This window comes from Sarcophilus harrisii, chromosome 1 (assembly GCF_902635505.1).
Source record: "Sarcophilus harrisii chromosome 1, mSarHar1.11, whole genome shotgun sequence".
NCBI classification, from domain to species: Eukaryota; Metazoa; Chordata; class Mammalia; order Dasyuromorphia; family Dasyuridae; genus Sarcophilus; species Sarcophilus harrisii.
This window is the reverse complement of record NC_045426.1, coordinates 401,514,361-401,522,353: the sequence shown is the minus strand read 5'-3', so window position 1 is coordinate 401,522,353 and position 7,993 is coordinate 401,514,361.

The following is a 7,993-nucleotide window of genomic DNA, read 5'->3' as shown; positions in this document are numbered from 1 at the left end:
GGAAAATGGAAATGGAAAAAATAAAAAATCCCTGAAAAACAGAGAATGTTTGTGAAATGGAAAAAGAAATTCATAGAATGAAACAACTCTTCTAAAAATTTAATTGTTCAAATGCAAAAAGAACTAAAAAAATTTAAATGAAGGAAACAATTCACTAAAATTCAGAATTGAACAAATGAAAATGAATGCTTCAGTGAGACATCAAGAATCAGTCAAGCAAAACCACAAAAAGAAAAGAAAAGAAAAGAAAAAGAAAGAAAAAGAAAAAAGAAAAAAAAATAGAAGAAAATGTAAAATACCTACTTGGGAAAACAACTGATCTAGAAAATAGATCTAGAAGAGACAATCTAAGGATTATTGGACTTCCTGAATATGGTGATGGAAAAAAAAAGAATCCAGACATAATATTACAGGAAGTCATTAAAGAGAACTGCCCTGACGTTCTAGAATCAGAAGGTAAAATATCTATTGAAAAAATTCACCAATCATCTCCTCAAAGAGACCCCAAAACTAAAACTCCAAGGAATATGATGGCTAAAGTTCAGAAGTATCGGAGCAAGACAATAATATTACAAGCAACTAGAAAGAAACAATTCAAATACCAAGGAGCCACAATTAGGATTACCTAGGATTTAGCAGCTTCTGCCTTAAAGGATTGAATAGCCTGGAATCTGATATTCCAAAAAGCAAAGGAACTTGGAATGCAAAATAACCTACCCAGTTAAACTGAGCATTTTATTTCAGTGAAAAAGATGGACATTCAACAAAACAAATGAATTCCATGTATTTCTAATGAAAAGACCAGAACTGAATAAAAAAATCTGACTTCCAAATAAAGAACTCAATAGAAGCATAAAAAGGTAAAAAGATAAGAACTCGAGAACTATATCTCTGATATGGGTGTCCACAGATAGTGCATGTATAATTTGTTGTTACTGTTATAATTTTAAAAAAAAAGTATTCTTCAACCTGTAATCAGACATCTTCAGTTATTTTTCTGAGGATTGATAGTATCTTTTTAATCAAAAATCCTTCAGAGTTCTTAATTTCCTGAGGACAATTTCCTACATGCAGTTGGCGTTTTCTGTTCAAAGTTAATTGGCTTTGCTTTGGATCACTGAATAACTTAGAAGAACCAAGTCTTTCATAGTTGATCATTATGCATTCTTATTCCTGTTGTGCAAAATGTATTTCTGGTTCTGCTTGTTTTGCTCACCATTAGTTCATGTAAATCTTTCGAATCTTTCCTAAAATCACCATGTTTTTCATTTATATAGCACAACTTCTTCAGCTATTCCCCAACTGATAGATATGTACTCATTTTCCAATTCTTTGTACCACAAAAACAGCTGCTACAAACATGTTTGAACGTGGGTCCTTTTCCCTCCTTTATGATTTTTTGGGGATATAGACCCAGTAGTATCACTGCTGGATCAAAGACTATGCACAGTTTGATAATCTTTTGAACATAAATACAAATTATTCTTGAGAATAATTGGATCATTTCACAACTTCACCAACAATACATTAGTGTCCCAGTTTTCTCACATTCCCTCCAACATTTGTCATGTTTTCCCCTGTCATTTCAGTCAATATGAAAGGTGCGAGGTAGTGCCTCAGAGTTGTTTTAATTTGCATTTCTTTATTCAGTAGTGATTCCTAACATTTTTTTTCATATAATTATAGATGGCTTTCATTTCATCATTAGAAAATTGACTGTTCATATTTTCTAACCCTTTATCAATTGGGGAATGCTTTGTATTCTTATAAATTTGACACATTTTATTTTATATTTTATTTATTTTAGAAATGAGACTTTTATCATAAACAATGTCTGTAGAGATTTTCCTCCAGCTTTGTACTTCCCTTTTAATTGTGTTTCTTTTGGTTTTGTTTGTGCAAAAACTTTTTAATTTGATGTAATCAAAATTACCCACTTTGCATTTCATGATGTTTTCTAGTTCTTAAATCACAAATTACTACCTTCTCTAAAAATCTGACAGGTTAATTATCCCTTGCTCTTCTAATTTGTTTATATACCCAAATCATATACCTATTTTGACCTTCTTTTGGTAAGGGATATTAGATGTAAGTCTATCTTGATTTTCCGACATATAATTTTCCAGGTTTCCTAGAAATTTTTGTGAAATAGTGTGTTTTATTCCAGAAGCTGAACTTTGGAGATTTACCAAATACTAGAATTATTGGTCATGTTATTTGTGTGATGTATATATAGTCCATTCCAGTGATACATCAATCAGTTTCTTTTTTTTTTTTAATAGCCTTTTATTTACAGGTTATATGTATGGGTAACTTTGCAGCATTGACAATTGCCAAACCTCTCTTTCCAATTTTTCCCCTCCTTCCCTCCCTCCCCCAGATGGCAGGATGACCAGTAGATGTTAAATATATTAAAATATAAATTAGATACACAATAAGTATACATGACCAAACTGTTATTTTACTGTACAGAAAGAATCAGACTCTTAAATATTGTACAATTAGCCTGTAAAGGAAATCCAAAATGCAGGTGGGCAAAAGTATAGGGATTGGAAATTCAATGTAATTGTTTTTAGTCATCACCCAGAGTTCTTTCTCTGGGCTTAGCTGATTCAGTTCATTACTGCTCCATTGGAAATGATTTGGTTGATCTCATTGCTGAGGATGGCCAGGTCCATCAGAACTGGTCATCATATAGTATTGTGTTGAAGTATATAAGATCTTTCCTGTATTTACTCAGCATCGTTTGTGTGTTCCAGGTTTCTGAAATCATCCTGTTTCATTTTTACAGAAAGTAATATTCCATAATATTCATATACCACAATTTATTCAGCCATTCTCCAACTGATGGTCATTTCAGTTTCCAGTTTTAGCCACCGGGGCCAAAAACATTCGTGCACATACAGGTCCCTTTTCCTTCTTTATAACTTTTAGGATATAACCCAGTATAACCTGTGGATCAAAGGGTATACAGTTTGATAACTTTTGAGCATAGTTCCAAACTACTTCCCAAAATGGTTGATTGTTACAACTCCACCAACAATCATCAATGTCCCAGTTTTCCGCATCCCTCCAACAATCATCATTATTTTTTCCTGTCATCTTAGCCAATCTGACAGGTGTGTGTGGTTTTTTAGAGTTGTCTTAATTTGATTTCTCTGATTAATAATGACTTGGAGCATCTTTTCATATGACTAAATAGTTTCAATTTCTTCATCTGAGAATTGTCTGTTCATATCCTTTGACCATTTTTCAATTGGAGAATGGCTTGATTTTTTATAAATTAGAGTTAATTCTTATATATTTTGGAAATGAGGCCTTTATCAGAACCTTTGACTGTAAAAATATTTTCCCAGTTTATTGCTTCCTTCTAATCTTGTCTGATTAGTTTTGTTTGCAAAACTTTTCAGTTTGGATAATGAAATTTTCTATTTTGTGATCAGTAATGTTCCTGCTTTGGTATAAAGACCTTCCCTTCCACAGGTCTGAGGGTAAACTATCCTGTGTTCCTCTAATTTATTTAATTTATTCTTTTGCCTAGGTCGGAACCCATTTTACCTTATTTGGTGACGTTAAGTATGGATCAATGCCTAGTTTCGCCATATTAGTTTCAATTTTCCCAGAATTTTTATCAAACAGTAAGTTCTTATCCCGTTGGGATCTTTTGGGTTTGTCAAAGATTAGGTTGCTATTTTGTTGACTGTTTTATCCCTTGAACCTAATCTATTCCACTGATCAACAATCTATTCCTTAGCCAATCCTTAGTTTTGGAACTGCTGCTCTATAATATAATTTTTAGATCTGGTACAGCTAAGCCACCATCATTTGATTTTTTTTCATTAATTCCCTTGAAATTTTGACCTTTTTTTTCCATATGAACTTTGTTGTTATTTTTCTAGGTCATTAAAATAGTTTTTGGGGTTGATTGGTTAGCGCAAATAAATAGATTGTTTTTTAATATTGTCATCTTTATTATATTTGCTCGCCCTATCAAGAGCATTTAATATTTTTTCCAATTGGTTAGATCAGACTTAATTTGTGTGAAAAGTGGTCTGTAATTTTGTATAAAGTTTCTGATTTTCCTTCAGATAGTTCCAAATATTTTATATTATCAGTGTTACTTTTAAATGGAATTTCTTTTAACCTGACTGTTGGATTTGTTAGTGAATATAAGAATGTGTGACTTATGTGGTTTTATTTTAAACCGAACTTTGCTAAAGTTGTGATTATTTCTAAAACTTTGGAATTCTGGGGTTCTCTAAGTATACCATCATGTCATCAGGAAAGAGTGATAATTTGGTTTCTATTGCCTATTTTATTCCTTTAACTTTTCCTTTCTTATTGCTAAATTTAGGTTTCAAACAAATTAATTAGTAACGGTGATAGTGGGCAACCTTGTTTCCCAGATCTTATTGGGAATTTGGTTTTCTCTTACATATGATGCTTACTGATGGTTTTAAATAGATGCTGCTGATTATTTTAAGGAAAATTAATTCCCTATACCTCGGTTTAATAGAATGGATTTGAATTTTATCAAATGCTTTTCTGCATCTATTGACATGATCATATGGTTTTTTGTTATTTTGGTTATAAACATGGAATTATATTGATAGTTTTCCTAATATTGAACCACCCTCATTTATAAATCCTACTTGATCATAATGTTTTTCTTGGAAATGATTTTCTGTAGTCTTTTTTAATATCTTTTTAAGATTTTACATCCAATATTCATTGGGAGATTGGTCTATAATTTTTTTTTTTCTGTTTTCAGCCTACTGGTTTGGTATCAGACCATGTCGGTCATAGAAGGAATTTGGTAGGACTCCTTCATTCCCTATTTTATCAAATAATTTATATAGCAATAAATTGTTCTTTAAATGTTTGGTAAAATTCACATGTAAATCCATCTGACCGGGGATTTTTTTCTTAGGGATTGTTTAGTTGCCTGTTCTATTTCTTTTTCTGAAATGGGATATTCCTATTTATTCCTCCCCTGTTAGTCTGGGAAGTCTATATTTTTTGGAGGTAGTCATCCATTTCACTTGGTTATCAAATTTTTTGGCATAAAGTTGAAAAAAATCCTTATTATTTCTCTAATTTTCCCTTCATTGGTGGAAAGTTCTCCTTTTATTTTTAAGACTACTAATTTCTTTTCCCTCCCTTTTCTAATCAATTTTAAAAGGCTTATCTATTTTATTGGCTTTTTCATAGAACCAACCTTAGTTTTATTAATTAGTTAAATTTTTTTTTTACTTTCAATATTTTTAATTTCTCCTTTTAATTTTAAATTTCCAATTTAGTATTTGATTGGGGTTTTAATTTGGCTTTTTAGTTTTTTAGTTGCAAGCCCAATTCATTAATCTTTTTCTTTTCTGTTTTATTCAAGTAAGCCTCTAAGGATATAAATTTTATTACGCTTTGGCTGCATCCCACAAATTTTGGTATGCTGTCTCATCATTTCATTATCTTGAGGGAAATTATTAATTGTATCTATAATTTGTGCTTCACCCAATCATTCTTTAAGGTGGTTTTTTTAAACTTTTGGTCATTTCCCCAAGTTTTTTTGTTGAATGTAGTTTAGAAAAATTAGAAAGAATGAAATAAACTAGAGAAAAATTTTACATTCAAAGGTAATGATAAAGTCCTTCTTTCTAAAATATATATATAGAATTGATTGAAATTTACAAGAATTCAAGCCAATCTCCATTTGATAAATGATATGAAAAGGCAATTTTCAGATGAAGAAATTGAAACCATTTCTAGTCATATGAAAATCATTATTGTTAGGAAAAATGCAAATTAAGACAACTCTGAGATACCACTACACACCTCTCAGATTGGCTAAAATGACAAGAAAAGATAACGATGAATGTTGGAGAAGATGTGGAAAAACTGGGACACTAATACATTTTTGATGAAGTTGTGAACCAATTCAACCATTGTGGAGAACAATTTAGAACTATGCTCAAAAGACCATCAAAATGTATGTTTGATCCAGCAGTGTTTCTACTGGAGGTCATAAAAGAGGAAATGGTACCCATTTGTGCAAAAATGTTTGTGGAAGCCCTTTTTTAATGGCAAGAAATTGGAAACTGAGTGGATACCCATCAATTAGAAAATGTCTGAACAAGGTGTGGTATATGAATGTTATGGAAAGTTATTGTTCTGTAAGAAATGATCAGCAGGATGATTTAAGAAAGCCCTGGAGAGACTTATATGAACAGATGCTAAGTGAAATGAGCAGAACCAACATATCATTATACATGGTAACAAAAAGATTATACGATCAATTCTGATGGACATGTCTGTCGTCAACAATGAGAAGATTCAGACCAGTTCCAATGCTCTTGTGATGAAGAAAGACATCTGTACCCAGAGAGAGGACAGTGAGAACTGAATGTGGAGTAAATCAGAATATTTTCACTCTTTTTGTTGTTGTTTTCTTGTATTTTGGTTTCTTTCTCATTTTTTTTTCCTTTTTTGATCTGATTTTTCTTGTTCAGCATGATATTTGTGGAAATATGTATAAATGAATTGCATATGCTTAACATATATTGGATCTTTTGCCAACTAGGGGAGGGTGTGGAGGAAAGGGAGGGAAAAAAATCAGAACATAGTGATTGTAGGGGAGAATGGTAAAAAATGTATATGCTTTGAAAATTTTAAAAAAAGTATAATTTAAAAAACATTTTGGTGATGGCTAAAAAGTAAAGTAATTGATCAGTGGAATAGGTTAGGATCACAAGACACTAATCTAGTGTTTATTAAACCCAAATATCACAGCTTCTGGGATAAAAACTTACTGTTTGACAAAAATTGCTGGAAAAAATTAGAAAATGGCATGGATAATACTTGTCATTACCCCACATCTAACACCCTATAACAAGATAAGTTCAAAATGAGTTCATGATTTAGACATACAGAGTGATGATATAAGTATTTGTAAAGAAGGACAAAATTTGTTGCCTAAAAAAGCTAGAGTACATTATGAAATGCAAAATGAATAATTTTGCTTATATTAAATTTTTAAAAAAATTGTAGGAACAAAACCAATGCAGGCAAAATTAAAAGGGAAGATGAAAAAAGGGGATTTACATCTAAGAATTCTGATAAAGGCATTATTTCTAAAATATATAGAGGATTTTATCCAAATTTATAAGAATACAAGCAATTCTTCAGTTGATAAATGATCAAAGTATATGAACAGAGAATTTTCATATTGTGAAATTAAAACCATTTCTAGTCATTTGAAAAAATGCTCTATATTACTATTGACCAGAAAAATGCAAAGTAAGACAACTTTGTGGTACGTGTACACACCTCTCAGATTGGCTAAAATGATAGTAAAAGATAATGATAAATGTTGGAGATGCTCTGTGGTACGTGTACACACCTCTCAGATTGGCTAAAATGATAGGAAAAGATAATGATAAATGTTGGAGATGATATGTGAAAATTAACACATTGTTGGTGGAGTTGCAAACTGATCCAACCATTCTGATAAGCATTATGGAATTATAGCCTAAGAGATATCAAGCTGGGTGTACTCTTTGGTCCAGTAATGTGTGTACAGGCCTATATCCCAAAGAAAACACTAAAAAAGGGGAAAGGACTCACATGTGCAAAAATGTTTTGTAGCAGTCCTTTTTGTAGTGGCAAAACTCAAAATTGAGTGGATGCCTATCATTTATAGAATGGGTGAATACATTATGATATATGAACACTATGGATTGTTATTGATCTATAAGACACAATCAACAGGATAGCTTCAGAAAGGCCTGGAGAGATGACATGAACTGATGCTAAGTGGAGTGAGTAGAACCAAGAGTATGTTGTACACAGCATCAACAAAATTATGTGAAGATAAATTCTAATGGATATGCCTCTTTTCAACAATGAGGTGATTTAAGCCAATTGCAATGGACATGTGGTGAAGAGAGCCATCTGCATCCAGAAAGAAGACTATGGAGATTGAATATGGATCACATCATAG